Below are 21,010 nucleotides of genomic sequence, written 5' to 3'. Positions count from 1 at the left end.
ATGGTCATGGGGTTGAGTTAGTACGTGTTGAGTTAAGAGGGGGAGAGAGAGATTGAGTGTTAAAAGAAAAACAATATTTGAAGGGAGAGACATTCCTCTAAATATTGAGTTACTACCTCTGTCCAAAAATATAGTAACTTTTGAGTATGAATCTGGACATACTCCAAATATATAGTAACTCTGGAGTAATATTTAAAGGGAGAGACATTCCTCCAAATATTTAAGAAGAAATTATAAGCGTGTTGGGGATTGAACACATGTCCTCGAGATTGAAACCATACATCCCTTGCCACTGCACTATCAAGTGCATCTCTGAGAAATTGAGTGTTGTTTGGAGAAGAGAGACCTCGATTAAACCATGTGATTTCTAACTAATGAACATCATGGATCAATTTGTAGTGTGCTTTCGTTAGTTCAAAGGTGAAGAAGGAGAGCATAATTTGGGTCTTAGCAGGAGCAAAGCGGTTAACGGAGTTTCTACCTTAAGCACCCTAACCTAACATTATATTTACTTTCACACTTGTAATTAAATAAACTTTTTTTCTACTGTATTCAATGAAATTAGCACGTCTGGTGTCCGTTCATGAAAAAAAATAGTTCGATGGAGGTAATCTTTGGGCAGCTGTTTTTTTTCCTTTTTTTAAAAAAAACAAACCATATACCATATGTCATATGAAATATGAAGTATACGGATTTGCTAAATGATATTTGATAAAACAATAATTTGTGGCCAATTCCTGCAACTTCTTGACTGTCGGATCTGATTCATGATTCGAGTTCCAATGACATTCCTGCTCGATCCATCTCCGGTGAACTTCCGCGAGCTCATAAATCTAGTGGATTGCGGAGTTAGGGTTCAATGTTGGGCTAGGGATGTTGTACACTCAAAATGCAACCATTTGGTATCTGTTAAAAGTATGAAGATGGGGCATGTTGATCCCTACCAAAGGAGCCCATATATTGCACCTTTTGATCCATTGGTGTGATCTTCTTCCCCCTCCAGTTACACCGTCTCTTTGGTCCCTACCATTTCGATCCTAATTATATTTCCACCGCAATTGTACATTACTTTTTCTACATACGCAGGGGCAGAGCTATGTATAGCTAGGAGGGTGCCCACGAACCCGGTTAAAAAAATAGCTATAGTTTATATATTTTCACCATATATATACCCCGTCAGTTTAAACTTAGTCACCCATATCAAGCTAAATTCGATTCAAACCAGAGTAAATTAAGCAAGTGGAACCCCTTTATTATGTTGTAGCTCCGCCAACATACACACTATATATACTGTTATCTCTTACCCGATAATATTTTATTTATGAGTGATTTTACGGTCCTCGCTAAGATACATATTAGAGGTATAAAGCACTGAAAGGTACTACTTCCGTTTCAGGTTATAAGACTTTTTAGCATTGCCCACATTCATATAGGTGTTAATGAATCTAGACAAGAAATATATATCTCGCCACGGTATATCATCATACAATTAATTTCTCCTTGCTCATATTGGCCAACTCAGTGTTGTGTACGTGACAACTGACAACCTCTCATTTGGTGTGTTTAACTTGCTTTTGTTCATACTAGCTATTTTTTTCCAAATATTGAGAATATAGTACTTCTTAGTTATTGCTACCCTTTTACAGTGAAACTCCACCACAGATATATAGCTAATATTGTTCTCTTCAATCATGATCGAATTAGCATATATAGTATTGGTGACACAAGCAGACAATACAGATATTTGCATGGTGGGAGAATAATCAATAAAATAGAATGTAGCATGGACAAGATGTTGACAGATCTAGTGCTGTGTAGCTTTATCTGTTTCTTTTTAATGAAAGAAAGCATGAAAGGAATATCCTGTGTATATACTGATGATAATTAATATACATATATACCATAACAAAAGGTAACTAATCAATTACAAAGTTATTACTATTGATTACAAGTGGGAGGTAAGTTAAGCTAGTGATACATTTCTTTATAAATCGATTGCAAATTTTCAATACAACAAAGCCTGCATCTGGCTAGATATAGCTCAAGCTAGCTTTGAACATCAGAATAGGTCCAAAATTGAAGTCACCGTGGGTGTACATGCACGAATACGTACGGCGACGATTTGACAGGAAGGAGCAGAGATAGAATCATAGAAAGAACAAGAGACCAACTCGATCGCACGGGCATACACTCCTGCATGCAGATCACAAAGCTATCACCATAAACAAAAGAAATGGAAAAGGAAAGGAGAGAAAAAGCAGAGATGCAGATGCAGAGCACGCAACACATGCAAAGAAAGAAGAAGAGATCGAGGCCTATCCGATCCGGCCGTGCAGGTGATGCAGTGGATTCACTGCAGAGAAAGGAAGAGAAGAGAGAGAGAGAGAGAGAGAGAGGCAGCTAGCACATGTAATTGTGCTAGGCTGCACGGCCGGTATCCTCATGGTATTTAGTGACCAAATTGTTCTCTCTATCCCTAGCTGGTAGTAGTGGCATGCAGGGGAAGTGCATGCACACATCCATGTACAGATGTCTAGTTGTAAACAACCAAAGATACTTTTGTGCCTGCCTGCCTTGCCCCTGCCTCCTGCTGGTGACTTGCAAGTTTCAAGGCAGGCCCGTGACTTCCATGGAGCAGCGAAAGCACAGAAAGTAAATACTCTACTCACTCCATCACTCTTTTTACCGTTCAAAATTGGTCCCATAATAACTTCTTCATCTTTGACTAATTATAATTATTCTTTTATTAAACTTCTCTACTTACTTACTCGTTTCTAACCAATCATAACTTAATAATAACTATATTTTGAGACGATAAAAATGCTACAGAAATACTTGTATTTTAAGACGGAGAGAGTGCTTATAGTTATTCTTTACTCGTTTCTAACCAATCATAACTTAACAATAACTATATTTTAAGACAATAAAATTACTACAGTTTGAGACGGAGAGTACTTACGGTTATTCTTCACTTGGTGGTGAGTGGTGGGTGCAGCCATGCAGAGCCACTGGTAGCTAGGGATCCACTTTTGATGCAACATCATTTTCTATTGCCCTTTCCTCTGCCATTGGCCTGCTGCATGGGTGTGATGCAAGGCTGCTGCTTCCATTAATATCATATCAATGTGCAAGAAAACAAACATTCCCCCCCAACTTTTCAACCAGCATTGAAAGAAACAAAACAAAGTTTTTTTTTTCACTCCTTCCTCTTTGGTCCCAGCTGTGTGTAGCACCATGTACACACTATACTGAATACTGATGCAGTAGCTATAGTCACTAGTCAGCATGCAGATGCAGTAGCTAGGATCAAGTACTTCAAGTTCAAATGCACTTGTAACTTGTGTAAAGATTACATATAGGAGTATACAAACTTAGCTAGTTCCTCCACCACCACTCTCCATTTTCCTTTTGCCTTTCCATGTTCCTAGCAATAAAGCAGGAGTAATAGCTTAATTTGGCTCAGTCAAACTAGGCTTTGTGACCCATCCTTTTCCCAGGGCTGCCCCTGCAGGTGATAGATGGATATGTGCAGGAAGATAGCTTAGGGTTTTGGCATGCAAGTACTCCCTCCGTCCCATAAAGGTGACGTTTTTGACTTTTTATTTGCAACGTTTGACCATTCGTTTTATTTGAAAAATTAGTGCAAATATAAAAAAAGATAAGTCATATGTAAAGTACTTTTGATAATAAAGCAAATGACAAACAAAATAAATAATAATTCCAATTTTTTTTGAATAAGACGAATGATCAAACATTGACAAACAAAAACTCAAAAAGACAAGTAATATGGGACGGAGGTAGTACCCAAGAAGATGCCACAACCTGCAAGCAACATTTGCATATGCATCAATGCAGGTGGGCAGCTATATATGTGGCCTAGTGCAGTACACACTGCTGGTATTGTCCCTAGGTGTGTGCATATATGCAACAGCTACAGTTTACATAGCTTGTGGACCAAAATGCAACAAGAAAAGAAAAAAAGACAAGGGAAGAAAAATAAATCATAGCATATAAAACTAGCAAGAAGCCAGTTATCTTACAAGCTATAGGACTGAGGCCTATAGATGTGCAAAATTGAAGCTTGCATACATATATACATGTGTGCAAAAGTCTTTTGCTTCATTGTGCAGTGTGGATTGGCTGGGGAGTTTGAATATTATGGAAGATTCTGTTCCACATATGACAAGTTGCTTTAATATGATATGTTTTGTAGTAGACATTTTATGAGTACATCACATGACCTTTCTCCATCTCCACATGTGGCCCACTGCATTTGTGGCCAGGTCTAGATCTATCTTTGACTGCCAAAAATATGCATAAAATAATGAGAGAAATTAAAAAAATGATGGAGATCATCAAATATCATATGATATATATGTACGTGATATGGAAGTGTGGCTAGTGAAAGACATGAAGCAAGAAAAGAATGTCATGTTCTTCTCTAGATCAGGCCCACATTATCTGATGATGATGACACGATGCATGCATGCTAGATGCCGTTAAAAACCAGTTCTCTAGACATGTTGTGTGCTCCACACAGTGTGCCTCTCATTTCGAGATTCCTCTGAAATCACTACTAATTCTTTATCATATCATGCATTGCATGCAAGAGCTAGATACTGTGGCGCTTATATACATGTATCTATGTGCATACAATTTGCTGCATGCGACACCACTGTTGTTTGCATGTCGAAGAACACCTCTGTTTTCGTGCAATGAACTGATTGATACTCAGGAGTAGTTTGCTAATTAGCTAGGGGAGATGCAGAGGTGACTAGAATAAGGAAGATATACTCACTAGAAGATGGCATACTGTGCAAAAGATGTAGCTGTTTGTTTGTCTACGAGTAGTAGATCAGGTAGGACAATGCAGCATGCATAGAGGTCATGTGAAGAGAGGAGACCACCACCAATTACCAAAACGTGTATATGCCTGATCACTTCTCTCAGCTCCATAGCTAGGCTCCATAGAAAACAGCTGCATCTTGGACTTTACCATGGTTGCCACTCACATACCTGCAAATAACCTTGTGGAGGATTAGACAATTAATTAGAGATGCACTTGATTAAAGAGAGATCTAGATGTTTATGTTGTCCTGGCTAGCTACCTTAGTTCTTTACATTATTAAACTTGAAGGCCACTACATATGTGCAGTACAGTGATGGTACATAGATCTTAGCCAATGCATGTAGCTAGCTAGGTCCACAGCTAGTACACATTTCCAGGTTTCTTATTAGGCATGTATGTATGTATGTTTGTCCCTTTGGATGTACCCTAGTACTACACTACTGAATATCTAGAACTAGAGCTTAGCTGGGGAGATGGATGGAGAGAAAGACACAAGATCTTTTGCTGTGGTTGCATTATAAAAAGAGGCTTGATTCTTCTTTTACCACCTCTATGCTTAAGAGCTTTTTGTGTTAGGAAAAAGTAAAAGGGAGAAAAAGACCACTCCAAAGAGGGGGAGTTGCTAGACAAAGGAAGCTTTTCAGAGAACATTTCCTTCTTTTTTTTCCCCTTCAGATAGAGAGTGAGAGGAGAGGGAGGAGGAGGGGTCAGAAGTCTCAGAGCATTAAGGGAAAAACTGATTAAAGTCTGTGCACATATAAAGGAGCTGTAAAGATGTGAATTTACCACAGCTAGCTCCTCTACAGCCTCCTGCTGGCTTTTGTCAGACTCTTACACATGTGCATATGCACATCTCTTTCCCCCTCATGTCCCTGCCATGGGTGGTGCAGGAGTATGTGGTGCCTCTGAGCACTAGATTTAGATGTTTCTACCTTGACAAACTAAGCCTTGATCTTGTGTCCATGCATATCATGTAGAAGAGCCTTCTAGATGAAACAACTAGCTAGTTCTACACCCTTCATGCATCATCTAAATACATGCACATTGAAAGACAGCTTATATACTTGAAAAGAGAAACAAATGTAGATATGGAATCAAATTAATCATCAATGCAATCAAGAATCAAGAGAGCATTCATAAGCCCTAACATACAACCCCATCATTTTGTTTATACATAAATACTTATTCATACAACTTATTAATGATAATAATTATTATAAATAAAACTTTTATATGCGTGTTCTTAACTATTCAAAAGCAAATGCTGTAAAATAAAATACGACGACAAAACCATGGAGACAACTCCAAAATTAGGTTTTAAAATTTATATTCAAGCGAAACGACAAGGCTCATTTGGTTTGCACAAAAGTTTAGTAAGGTTGATTTCGGCAACAAACCAAACAAACTCTAAAAGTCCTTTTGGCCTATGAGGTTTTCATTCAATCCCCTCCATATATACCAAGTTTTGCCTGATCCTCTGAACATGTCATTTAATTTTAAGCTCTACATGCATGGTTGCCAACCCAGTACCCAGAAATTTTGCTTCTGTCTATCTCTCAGCTTGACCTTCTGACCTGTTGCTCAGCTGCGATGGAGGAGCGCTAGCTAGCTAGCAAGCTGGCAGCATGGAAACATCATTTCGGGATGGTGTCAGCTACCAGGTCATACGGCTTTGACGACGCACGCATGCAGGCTTGCAGTTGCACGGCTGCACGGGCCAAGGTGCATATGGCTGCTGATACATCAGCGCAGCAAGCAGCGCTAGAACAATCAAGCTAGCTATCCAGAGCCAGCCATCGATCGATCGCCCCCCTGCCGCTGCCTCTGCAGCCGGCCCGTGCATGCATGCGTGCTAGCTATAGCTGCGCGACAAGCAACCTAAACGACCTAGCGAAGCTAAGCAGCATGCAGCCTCAGTAAATGTTCTTGCCTTACTACTAGTAAATGTTCTTGCCTCTGCCTGGGCGTTGCAATATCTATAGCTAGCCACCAGCATTGCAGGACGGCCGGCCGGCTGGCTGGCCGGCATGCACGCGTCCGTCCAACCTCGTGCACTGCACACGTGACTGGATCGGACGACTCACATCCGTGAAGCTTCCAATATATCTCTCCTCCTCTCTTTCTCTCTCTCTCTCACACACACATTTAAACTTGAGCTTGTGCAACCTAGCTACCAATCTGCAGCATTTCATGGCCTGTGTGTGGCTGGGGTGCAGTACTGCAGTGTCTATTGCCATCCTCTTTCTCTCTCTCTATCTCTCTCTGAAGTCTGAACATACTATGACCTCTTCTTTCTGAGAGGGTCACAAGCTAGTTGCCACTGCCTGGTCTTCTGTTGCTTCACATGGTGTCACATGCACCGATGCCTCCTCTATTCTTCCATTTCTCTTCTCTTTCTTTGATTGACAGATAACAGTTTCATATGTTTGCTTGTGTGTTATATATGTGTGTGTCTACTATTTTGGCCGATCTGGGTCTGCATCCATTGCAAAAACTACACAACAGTGTCTCTTTTTTTTACTGCACCTATGGCGACATGCGTTGCAAATTTGCAATGTACTACAGCATTAGAGAGCTAGGGGTAGCCATATGCATATATGGATCTTTCCCTGCCTCTTTGAACAGAATCTAATCATGCTATTGCCTTGGCATTGGCTACTTTCTAACCTTTTCCCCTAGAGGAATCACAGTCTGCTGGTCAAAAAAGTTACAAGAGCCAGAGAGTAAACTATATATATAATAGTATTAGTTTCTAGTTGCAAGCAGGACATGCATCAAACACAGTACTACTGATAGCTCCTATGCAAGCTCGGCTTTAAGGACGCCTACCAGTCACTGCCAGTCAAACAAACATGGACTTAACTCTATGGTTTGAGAAAAATAATCATCTGATAATAATTGAGTTTCATTAGCTTATAGTTAATGACATGATAAAATATATACCTGGCTAGCTTCATGTGTATATGCTTCAGTTCTAGCAAAATGGCAAGTGATATCCTATCTGAAACAGGGTCATTCAGATGATGGCAGAAATAATTTTCAAGCACTCCTACTAATTTGTTCATGACATCATGTGTTACACATCACAAAAGGGAAGTCAATAAAAATGCTGCACTTGCTATGAGATGTGAGTATGTGACTTTGTGGTGGAGGTTCTGTGACATAAATGAGGGCCTGAACAGCTCTCAGATGTTCCAGGCTTTCCTGCTTATGCAAGTAGTACTAAGGAAATTTAAAATCGCAACATCTTCTGCTGGTCCCAAAGGATGCAACAGAATTTACTGCAAGCTGAATTCCAGCCTGATTCGTCAGCTCATAGCTGCACATGTGTGTGTACCTCACAATGTCAATGCATGTGTCTGTCTCCTTTAAGCATACAGTTCCAGGTTCATGTCATCTTGATGCATGTTTATGCATGCAGAATGTAGTGCCGGACATATGCTTGATTTGCTAGACTATTTTGATTTTGCGATTAAGTTATTCTAAGCATGTAAAGTCCAAATCATATCCGTGAGCAGCAATGCGCAAGTGCAACCATATACATATTTGCTGATAGCCTGATACTACTCCTAATGATGATTTGAGGTTATCATAGATAGGCCTGGTGCATTTCCAACTGATCAATTTGTATAGCAAAAGCAATGCCAACTAATAGATCATATGGCTTGATCGACTCGATCTGCATATGTGGAGCACGTGATAGCCAATACTCCTATATATACGCAAGGTCAATGGATGAGATCAAGAACTGAAATGATAACCCAGAAAAAGGCCCAAAAGAGTGGTTTTGTGTTGCTAAGAACAAAGCTACATGAGTTCTTGTACTTCTTTAGTAATCCATGGCGTACTTCCTATCAATTTCTTCAACTCCTAATTAATTGATATGATGCTTCAATGTCTACATTTTCCCTCCCAGCCATAGAAATTGTTTCCAAGAATTAACAACAATAGAAACAGTCCTGATTTATTATCTGAAAAGGCACCCAAAGGGCAATACTGGAAATATGCCAATATTTGGCAGCAGGAACACTAACATGGGATGCTAGCTTCTGTAGAGCAAAAAAGAGAAGTGGCTCAGGCCAGTAGAGAAGTGCATAGCTGCATATGCAGGGAATTAACCAAGTGATGGAGGAATGTTGCAAGCAATGATTGTCCTAGCAAGCTCCTTTGGCACACATGTCTCGCTAGATTCTGATGCAAAGATTTAGATCTCCAACAGATAAAAGCAGGCAGTAGTAGTGAAAGAGGGCAGGGGGGGAAAAGGAAGAAAAGCTAAATGGGAATCATTAAAAGTTGCCAGCTTTCAGAACCCTGTGGGTCCAGTTTGGATCAAGGAGAATCACAAGGCCCAAAGAGCCCTCCCTCCAAAGATGAGGAGTTTTCTAAAAGCCTGTGTGAGCTCCATATTGTAACTTATCTACCAAAAGAATGTTGTGTTAAGACATGCATGGTAGAGAAAGATGAAGGCTGTCTTTATAGGGAAAAGGAGTACTGCCGGTACTGTATTGCTACACACTTTTTTACCATGGACAGCAGGAATCCTAAGTAGAAGGATCGAATTTACTTGTAGCTACACAGTGAAACAACCGGCTACTGATTGCCTACTCAAAATTCGCTTTAGGTCAAACAGATAGGACAGACAATGAAGAACAACTAGAAAACCTTCAGAAAGCAGGCTGCTAAGCATTCCACATTTCCTCCCTACACGTGTATTAATTAGTGTGTATGCTCGTGTATGATATGAACAAGATTTCTGCTGTATCAAGACAACAATGGACATCTCCTGGTCACTCTACGTTGTACATACATGCATAGAGGATGCAGATTTGTACTGTAGAGAATTCAGATACGTACATACCTGGCACAGTGCAGTCAGTCGTCGATCCAGGGAGATGGAAGAAGCCAAGGACATAAGATCCAAGCAGAACTGGTAGATTCCTCTAGCTCGGACGTCCTCTCCTCGTCTTGGCCTGAACCATCATCAGCAAGCAAGATTAGACGACCGGCTCTGAAGCCTGAACGTGAAGCTAGTGGTAAACAAAACAAACAACAGGATAGCCTGGCCGGCACTGCAACCGTCTCGTCAAGCCGACCGGTGGACAGGGCGCCTGCAACCGGTCATGTGCGCCGCGCAGGACATCTGGCCATGCATCCCATCGTCGATGCCTCCGACCGACGATCGAGCCGTTGCAACGAAGAGTTGACGGTGTACGGCGAAATTAGCTTGAGCCCGGCCGGCCTCAAACTGAAGTGGAGCCTTCAGAAATGAAGGAGAGAAACCAATCATCACAGGCATGCAGCAACGTACGATTCGTCGTCGTCAATGGAGGTTCAGGCGTGTCGCCGGAGCTGGGAGGGACAAGATGGCAAGGCCGGCAGGTACAGCCACAGCCACACCCACAGGCAGGCTAGCCGGGATGCCGGCCGGCAAGATCGATCGGCTCCAGCTAGTTTAGCTCCCAGGCCAGTCAAGGTAGAGGCAGCTCAAAGTGTAGTCATCTCTTGATCGTTGATTGCTCCAGTCCTATCCCATGCTCCTCCTTGAGCTCCCAATCATTGAGCTCTCGGATCCTCTCTGCTCTTCTCTGATCTGGTGTCGTTCCAGTTTCCAAACATGTTGCAGAATGAAGAACACTGAACAACAAGATTATAAGGTAGGTAAGTAGTTGATCATTTCAGGTTTCCAGAGATGATAAAGCAATCAGGGATGCATGCACACTGATGCTGATTGTACAAACTCCAAGCAAGTCAGGCCCAGGTCCAGGTCCAGGTCCATTAGGTTTCTGTTCATTTGAAGTTGGTCTCAATCAGTTTCAGACAATGTTGCTGTAAAGATAATCTCTCGAACTCCAAGGCTATATCATTGCTGGCCATACTGATAGAGGTTGTGTTACCTGAAAGGTTGTCAGAGGACACAAACCAACTGTCACGCCGACCATCTTTCGTCCTGGGAATGCGAGGCTACCATTAACTCCCCAATGATGTCATTTCTCTGAGCAAATAAATGGTACCTCATGTATCTCCAGGAGGACCAGAATAGCAGCAAGAACTGCAGGAAAGAATGAAACAAAGCCAAGAGGATGAGCCAATCTCAAATTATTACATGATACTTTCAGCAAGATAAGCATACTAAACTTCAAGTTAATTGATGAATATTATTACAGGATTCTACTGGTTCTCACAAAGACCATTGAATAGTAAGATCTATAGCTTCGGTCACTTCTTAGAACAGGAAAAACAACAGTACTAGCTAACGTTCAGCAAACTAACTGTACATTTGTTTGATGGAGGACGCATGACAAATGCAAGTGCGATCATAATGAAAGGAAATGATATGTGAACAGAAGTAGACCATCATATTTGGCATCCTCATTGTGTTCTCTAGTTCTTAAGACTCAGTGTCCGTTGCCGTTCTGTATGAATCACTCTGAGAACGATGTTTTCTCTTACTCTTTCTCTTGCTTCTTTTTTCAGGATTTTTCCTTCAAAGTTTCTTTCATCAGCTTCCTTCCTCCCTTTCTTTTTCCAGATCAGGATTTTCAAAATGATAGGGAACTGGCATAGCTTGCTTCTTCAGCTTGGTGCTCTTATGCTGCTGCATCCTTGAGGGCCGGGATACGTAGACCCCGTCATTCTTGCACTAGTATGTCCAATGACCAGGCTGGAAGCACTTCTGACATTGGGTATGTGCAGCAAGAGATGAAGTTGCTGAAACTTTTGGTTTCACATCCAATATTGCAGCTTTCTCTGTACTAATCAGGTACATCTCTCACTTAGCCTTCTTCCTCTCCTGCCAGCGGCTTGGTCCCTCTTCCTTCTGCCCATAGGTACATTACGGGCAGCAGATGTGGCAGCATGTTTAGCTTGAGACCTGTTCAACCCTTTAGCTGCTGATAATGCGGCTGTCTTTATACGGTCTACTGCAGCTCGGGATTTATCATCGTTTCTGGACATCTTGATTCACCCAAATTAGGGCAGATAATATTGCGAGGAACCTCACCATCCTGAAAGGAAGAAAAAAACTATATTGGTTAGTTATGAGCAAGGGATAATTTCATCTATAGTAAACAAAACCTAAAACATCTGGCTAGGTAATTCACTAACATGGTCACATGAATGCAGACATAAACTTTTCTGTTTACTCAGGCTTAACACCATTAAGCCCTGTAAAGCACTTACAAATGGTACTGCTCATAAACAACAAATCAACCATATGTATTTTACAGTTAAGCCTTCGTGTATTTAGAACTTGTTGTTGTACAATTAAATCGATGAAGATTCTATCATGGCGTATACATTTCAATCATATAGAACCTTAAAGATATATTTTAAGCCAAAGTAAGGCAGCGGAAATGCAAAATTGTATCAAATGCTACACTTCTACATAAATGTCCGTTCCACGAACAAAACCTCTAATAGAAGAACATGCCAGTTGCATACTCTCACAGTACTACACAATCAGCATCCAACGTAACCATCATAAGATTGTGAGAATACATAGGAAACCACCTCTTGAGAATGGTTGTCAGAATCTAGCAACATATACAGCTGCTATTCATAGATATAAATATACAAATCACAAATGATTGATCTGAATGACGTTTACCGAAACTACAACAGCACAACTCGACCACAAGAAGCATGCGAAATTCTCTTGCAGCAAGGATGATTAGTACTAATTAGTAACTTGGTGTGCATAGCACTAGCAAGGAAGATTAGTACTAATCAGTAACTTGGTGTGCATAGCATGGCGTAAAGGTGAACATTCTAAATTTGCAGGGACCTCGTTAATTTAAACTAGAGGTTTCCACTACATCCATCTCGTGTTGCTTAAAATCTATAAAAATACTCCCTCCTTTCATATTATAAGTAGCTTTGACTTTTTTTTCTTAGTTTAAAGTTTGATCAAGTTTATAGAAAAAAATTACTTCCTCCGTTTCACAATGTAAGTCATTCTAACATTTTCCACATTCATATTAATGTTAATGAATCTAGATATATATATATGTCTATATTCATTAACATCAATATGAATGTGGGAAATGCTAGAATGACTTACATTGTGAAACGGAGCGAGTAGCAACAACTATAACACCAAATTATTTTCATCAAATCTAACATTGAATATATTTTGATAATTTATTTATTTTGTGTTGAAAATGCTATTGTATTTTCCTATAAACTTAATCAAATTTAAACAAGTTTGACTAGTAAAAAAGTCAAAGCGACTTATAATATGGATCAGAGGAAGTAACTCATAAACTCAATTGGACCCATACTTTGTACTGCTAGAGAATACTACCCCCAAAATCAACTAGATTGCGCCAAAACAATACAGCAACGAAATGAGCAAGCCACCCCCCGCCACAACCAACCCATTCTCTTCCATTGCCTCGACACCAAATCGCCCCTCCAACTGACCGCTCCAAGCCCCCCACGAAACCCCTCAGACCAACCCACCTCGTCGACTACCTACAGCAAATGCGACTCCTCCCCCACAACGACTACTCGCCGGATCCCGGAGGCATCCTCCCAGGAAGGAAGCGACGATACAGGAAGGGGGGGGAGTGGGAGGAGGAAGATCGATTACCAGTTGGATCGGAGCCTCGGAGCCGGAGGAGATCGCCGGTGAAGGAGAGCTTCGCGCGCGCTAGGTTTGGCGGTGGGGGAGAGCGCGTGGGGGGAGGCGAGAGGAGAGGCCGTGGACTTCGGCCGCATAACATGGGAAATGATGGGCCATAGACTAGGCCTGTTTGATTGGACCAAATTTCGGCCCATTGACGCATACCCGATGTTTCCAACTTTGTGATATTTACGCATACTCTGTTTATTTTGGAAAAAAAAAAGTCATATACCCTCCCTATGTTTCCAACTTTGTGATATTTGCCCTCTTTTTGTTGGAAAAAGAAGTCCATACACTCCTAACACCTTTAGATAAGAGTCCGTCTAAGAACATCCCCAGCAGATATGCCATCCGAACATCCATCCAGAAAATAGCGGTTGAGAGGAGAAAAACGACCTCCTGCAGAAACTCCATCCCACCCTCCAACATTAGCGCATCATCTATCCGGGAGAGAAAAATGCCAGATTTGGCGTTCCTCTCTCCTCACGCCATCCCGCAACTGCTAGCATCCAGACCCAGTTCCCGTCCCCCATCTGGATCAATGCCCCATCCACCGCCGTCGTCGCAAAGTCGTGGAGTCGTGGAAAGAGGATGGAGAAGGAGAAGCATACCAGATCTGGAAGGAGAGCACCGCCAGCGACAGCCGTTTGCGCCCGCTGCCGTCGCCTTGCGCCCACCCGCGGACCGTCGCCTGCCGCCTCCGCCCCTCGCCCGTCTGCCCCTGTCCTATCTGCGCCTGCCGCCTGCCTCCTCCCCGCCCATCCGTGCCCCCCGCCGACGCCTCCGCCCATCCGAACCCCCCGGACGCCGCCGCCCCTCGCTAGCCCCCCGGCTGCCGCCTACCGCCTCCGCCCCTGTCCCATCCGCGCCCGCCGCCTGCCTCCTCCCCGCCCATCCGTGCCCCCCGTCGACGCCTCCGCCCATCCGAACCCCCCCCCCCGGACGCCGTCGCCCCTCTCTCGCCCCCCGGCCACCGCCTACCGCCTCCGCCCTGTCCCATCCGCGCCCGCCGCCTACCTCCTCCCCGCCCATCCGTGCCCACCGCCGCTGCCTCCTCCCATCCGCGTCCCCCGCTCGCCGCCCGCCCAGCTGCCACTCCTCGCTTGCCCCCCGGCCGCCGCCGCACATCCGCGCTTGCCAGCTGCCCCATCCACCCTGCCACAAAAGAGAAGGAAAGGAGTAGAGAAGAGCAGAGAGAAAAGAATAAGAAAAGTGTGAAAATGAGGAAGGTAGCAGTTGAACACATCACATTGAAAAAAAACTCACTCAATATAAATATATCAATTAAGAAATTACCAATTAAAATTATATCCATTAAAATTTACTTATTTCGAAAGATTATTGTGATAAATAACATCATTATCATTAAAATTTTAGTGATCCAAAATATAGCCCTTAAAAAATAATACAAATGTAAGGTATGTTAGAAAATATTACTAAAATACAGTTAGGTGTGATATGGATGATCTGTTGGAGTAAGAATGGATATGGAGGAGGAATCTTCATATGGAGGAGGAATCTTTTTTGGATGGTCATCCATATGGGTATATGGAGGATCAAATTTGGATGAGCTGTTGAGGATGCTCTAATACCATAACTTCGAACCGGGATATCCAACCCTTCAAACGTATACAATCCTCCAAACTTTGCAATAATTGAATGGTTTTGGATGGTGATTTTGCGTAAGCTTAAAAAAGCGGTTTTGAAAAGCTAGTATCACATATTTACATATCATCAATCATTGGTCATCAATTTATACTCTCTAGTGACGTCGTACTAATATTATATCGATATTCATTTGCGAGAGCTAAAAAAAGGTTAAAAAAAGAAGATTTAAATAGAGATTTTAACATATCCCTTCTTCCTATAAAGTTATCCCCCACTAAGTGCAATTAAGATCCTAAAGCTCAAACCTCAATGATCCACGTCATCATTAATTTACAGCCCTTGGATTGGTATATTAGATTGCATCTGCACCGTTGGATGCAATCTGCCTCAATCTGCCTCGGGGTCGAACACACCTCAATGAACCCAGGAGGCCCAAGTCGTGAGGCCCAGGATGCCCAAGTAAGTCCAATGAGGGATTTTAGGGTTCAGTATGTCTCATCTCCTCCTGACTTCCTGAGCGGAGCAGCGGCGGCGTAGTACGGCGGACCCTAGCGCTCGCCCACCACGTCGCGATCACGCGCAGGTGGTGGTGGGGACAGGGCGCTCGGTTGCAGGAGGCGGCGATGGCGCGCAGGTGGTGGTAGGGACCGCGGGAGGTAGCGATGGGGAGCCGTGTAGCGATGCGGCGATGGGGGAGAAGCGTCTGGACTCGGCAACCAGCGATGCGGTGATGGGGAGAAGCGTCTGGACTCGGAAACCCTAGCGCCATCCATCCGATGGGAAGAAGCATCAGGAACCCTGGCGCCATCCATGGTGAAATCAACCGCCCCCTCCCCATCCTCTTGGCTAGCAGAAACGGTAATCACCATGCTTCTTCCCATTCCCCGCCCTTAATGATGTGCATTTACATTAGAAACGGCCAAAATCATTATGGTACTGGAGGCACGATGGTTAATACGATTTACGTGCCTCTTGCAATTTCACTTCGTAAGCCTCTTCCAAACCTTTTGATAATCCTCTTGCAATCCCCAGTCCTACCAGACGTCTCCTCAAACATGTGCCTCTCCATCAGACATCATCCATCCATCCGCAAGCCTCAGTCCATACCTCCCTCGACATCATCACTTCATCCTGCAAGCATATTCTCCAATTCGGACATGATTGCGATCACGGCATGATAGGTTAGTTGTGGATCAACTTTGTCAGATCATTGTATGTAGGCTTCGTTACTAATTTTGTATGTCTGAATTGAGTTGGTTCTTTGCCCTAAGTACTGATTTTAGTTTCTGAAAAAAAATATGTCTGAATTGAGTTGGTTCTTTGCCCTGAGTACTGATTTTAATATCTGAAAAAAAAATGTGTGAATTTATTCTATTTGATAAGCCTGAATTTGACATCAATTTTGTCCATATTCTATTTGAGCAAACATTATGATTTCAACCAGGCAAGATCACTATGAAAGCTTTGTAAATTGGATTCTCTACACCTAAAGAAATAATCCCTATCCTATGCACTGATTGTTGTTCGAGTTATTTAAGAAAAATAAACTGATATTTGCAGTGGATACTTATATGTCCTATGTGATTTTAGTTTCTGAAAAAAAAAGTGTGAGAATTTATTCTATTTGATAAGCCTGAATTTGACATCAATTTTGTCCATATTCTATTTGAGCAAACATTATGATTTCAACACTGATTTTTGTTCCAGTTTTTTAAGAAAAAATAAACTGATATTTGCAGTGGATACTTATATGTCCTATCACTTTAATGCATTTGAGCAGTTGGTGAGGAGCCAGAGGATTGCTACATAGATGTCCTGACATAGCGAGAAGCTACTAACCTGCTCGGTATGTCTTCTGTTGAGCTCACCCCATGCTATTCATGTTTCCTGTTAAAATGTGAAAAAAAATCATTTAAAAAACATATGTTAAATGTTATCAAAATTTTTGAAACTGTGCACATCCATAGTTCATGTTATGATGCGTTTTTGTCACGAAAAAGGTGTTAAAATGAAAGCTTTTGGATGCTTTAGTGAGTCAGTTCAGTATGTGTAAATTTCACATGATTTTTCTCAGAATAATATTTGAGCATACATTGTGGATTTTGCACATGCAGGAGACCTATGCACTGGGTACTGTTTTAGTTTCTTAAAAAAATAGAACCTGCAGCTTATACTGTTTTTCAAACTATGCACATTCATAGTTCATGTTATGATGCATTTTTGTCGCAAAAAGTGTGATAAAATGAAAGCTTTTGGTTGGTTTAGTGATTCAGTTCAGTATGTGTGAATTTCACATGAATTTTGCCAGGTTATATTATATTTGAGCATACATTGTGGTTTTTGCACATGTTGGAGACCTATGCATTGAGTACTGTTTTAGTTTCTTAAAAAAAATGGTGCCTGCAGCTTATACTTCTTTCACCTACCCTTTATTAATAGATACAAGAACATTTGTTTCACCACTTGAGGAGAAGCCTGACAATTGTCATAAAAGCAGATAAACTTGCTCGGTATGTGTGCTGTTCAACTCATCCTATATTTTTCATATTATTTTGTACATCTCTTTTCTGATTTCATATTCCAGTTACATCTTATGCGTATACTCCTACATTTAGCAAATATAATAAAGTTACATCCGATATTTGTAAATATATGATCAGATGCTTTGTTCATTAAAACTAAAAAACAAAAGGTTCAGCCCATGGATGCTGGGCAAAGTACTTCATGTTTTCCAGTAGGACGTCGCCGGTCAAGACGTCCACTGGCACATATTTTGGTCCCTCACCCTGATCATGCTACTGCTGCTGAATCACGACGAAAACGTAAACTCATATTGGATGCCCATAGAGGTAGAGGTTGGTTCCCCAATTTACCCCTTCAAATTTTTTAGTAATGTAAAATTTATCGTTGCCTACCTACCTTAGTTACCCGGTTATAGCCTATCTAATTTTGTACCCACATTCCCTTCACAACATATAGCATCATCTTCAGAACAACGGTCCTTGCATCGAGAGTTGAACAGAACTGAAATAGGCTCTTCATCTGCATCTACTCCTCCATTGGCTAATGAACAACGAATTATTGGAATATCCTCTCATTCCCAGTCAGCTGAGAGTAATAATTCTTCATCTGTGTCTACATCAAACCAAGTATTTCGCCATCGCCGTATGTTATCATATCCTTTATACGTAAAATTTGACATATGCCAACCTTACATCTTATATATAACAGTATCTGCCATCTTCCATTGATATACTTTGTTAGGAACAATCTATGCTCCACTTAATCTTGGCAGCCCCCAGCATTCTTGCATCCATTGTGGTGCTTTATTTTGGTATGAAGAACGAGCACGAAAAGAAAGGCACACGAGGAACCCAACATATAATTTATGTTGCAGGGGGGAAGGATATCACTGCCATCTTATAATCCACCTCCAGAACCCATATTGAATTTGTTAACTTCTGCGAGCTCCCTTTCAAATCATTTCTTGCAGCATATTCGTCGATACAATTCCATGTTTGCTATGACTTCAATGGGGGCTAAAATCATTGAATCCATCAACGATGGCCATGGGCCATATGTCTTCAAAATTAGTGGACAGATCTGCCACAGAGTAGGCTCTTTAATACCTTCACAAGGTCATCGGCCAGAATATGCTCAGCTATACATCTTTGATACAGAAAATGAAATCTCTAACAGAATCAACATTGCTTCTTCTTCTCGCGACTCCTTCCATGCCATTGAAGAAATTGTTTGCTCTCTAATAGAAATGTTCGATACACACAATCCCATTGTGAAGTTATTCCGAACAGCAAGAGAAAGATTAAGTGAAAATGAATCTGATCATTACAAGATCCGACTATTTGGCTCGCCAGATGCACATGGAGATATATATAGTGCACCAGTTGCAGCAGAGGTTGTAGGATTAGTTGTTGGGGATATTGGGGTGACTGATATTGGTCGGGATATAATAATATAGCACCATTCATCACAATTGCAGCGTATAGATGAAAAACACCAAAAATTTATGGCCATGCAATATCCTATTTTATTCCCATATGGTGAAGATGGTTTCCATGAATCCATCATGTATAACCAAACAACAAGTTCATCTGCCTTGCGGCATGACAAAGCAACAATGGTTGAATTCTTTGCTTACATAATGCATGATAGAGCGGGCCAATTCAACACTCCATTACGTTGTGGGAGGTTAACCCAATCTTATTTGGTTGATGGCTATTGTTGTGTTGAAGGTGAGCACATACAACACTATAGGTTGCCTAGTTTTCAACACAAATATAGATTGGCACCATTCAATTCTTTAGCCAGCTCTGTGTCTAGAGGCATTACAGCTGGTTCTTCGGCTGGCCAACGGGTTATCTTACCAGCCTCTCATACTGGAAGCCCTCGGTATCTATATCAAAACTACCAAGACTGCATTGCTATTTGTAGGAAGTATGGTTGCCCAGATCTTTTTGTCACATTCACATCAAATGCATCTTGGCCAGAAATCCTACAAGCTCTAGCACCTGGACAACAACCTTTAGATCGTCCAGATATCGTTGACCGTGTGTTCAAAATGAAGCTGAATATGTTAATGGATGACATTAAAAAAAATAATTTTTTTGGTCCCATACATGCAGGTAATTTCCAAAACAACTTTCAATCAAAATTCTTAGATACATATATTATTCATCAAATCCATATAATAGTTAACCCTTTTGTACAGTTGTCTACACGGTAGAATTTCAAAAGCGTGGACTACCACATGTCCATATAATCATTTGGCTTTCAAAAGAAGAACCTCTAGATGCTGAAAAGGTTGACCTACGTATTTCAGCTCAATTACCAAATCCTACACTTGATCCAATAGGATTTGAAGCTGTTACTTCTTTTATGATCCATGGGCCTTGCGGTCCTAAAATTTCCTATTCACCATGCATGTCTGAAGGAAGGTGCTCCAAATTTTATCCAAAGGAATTCTGTGAACACACTTATATATTGCAAAATGGTTTTACCCAATACGCACGACCAAACAATCAAATAGTTGTTACAAAAAATTGGGTTGACATTGACAACAGATTCATTGTTCCTCATAATGTTGATTTGGTGGTTAAGTACCAAGCTCACAAAAATGTGGAAAGTGTTAATCATGATGGTATGCATAAGTATCTTTTTAAGTACGTTACAAAAGGCTATAATTGTTCTAGAGCTGGTATTCGTCGTAATTCAGCAAATGAAACTATAAATGAAATAGACAACTATCTTGAATGTCCATGTGTAACCCCAAATGATGCTGCTTGGCGTTTACTTCAGTTTGATATACACCATACAGACCCATCAGTTGAACGCCTTCTGGTCCACCTCCCTTTAGAGAATAATGTTGTGTACACAGAGGATGATGACCTAGAAGAAGTCATTGAAAACCCAGGAAATTAGAAATCCAAACTTACTGCATGGTTAGAAGCTAATAGTCAATTTCCTCAAGCTAGAGAGCATACATATATTGAATTCCCTGAATACTTTACATGGCATGCAAGTGGAAAATATTGGGATATACGTCGTGGTTGTTACAACAAAATTGGACGTATAGCTCATGTTGATCCAACCAAAGGGGAGAAGTATTATTTGAGGATGTTACTCCATATAGTTAAAGGACCAAAGACCTTCTCAAATCATAAATATATCTGGACAGCAACATCCAACATTTCGAGTTGCATGTGAAGCTCTAGGTCTCCTTGGTGATGACCAAGAGTGGTCCCATGCTCTCAATGATGCAGTGCACTGGGCCTTACCTTATCGGTTATGTCAGTTATTTGTAACAATCTTACTATTTTGTGAGGTGACAAATCCACAAACGCTTTTTACAGAACATGCCCAACATATGAGTGAAGATTTTAGATACATAACAAATCAAAATCTATCACAAA

At 41.4% G+C, this 21,010-nt stretch overlaps 1 pseudogene; it reads right to left on the bottom strand.

The window, feature by feature from the left end:
- Positions 1-10,984: 10,984 nt before the first annotated feature.
- On the bottom strand, positions 10,985-13,537 carry LOC107278726 (uncharacterized; annotated as a pseudogene).
- Positions 13,538-21,010: the final 7,473 nt, after the last annotated feature.

The sequence above is a fragment of the Oryza sativa genome, chromosome 7 (genome assembly GCF_034140825.1).
Source record: "Oryza sativa Japonica Group chromosome 7, ASM3414082v1".
Lineage (NCBI taxonomy): Eukaryota > Viridiplantae > Streptophyta > Magnoliopsida > Poales > Poaceae > Oryza > Oryza sativa.
This window is presented reverse-complemented; position numbering and strand designations above follow the sequence as displayed.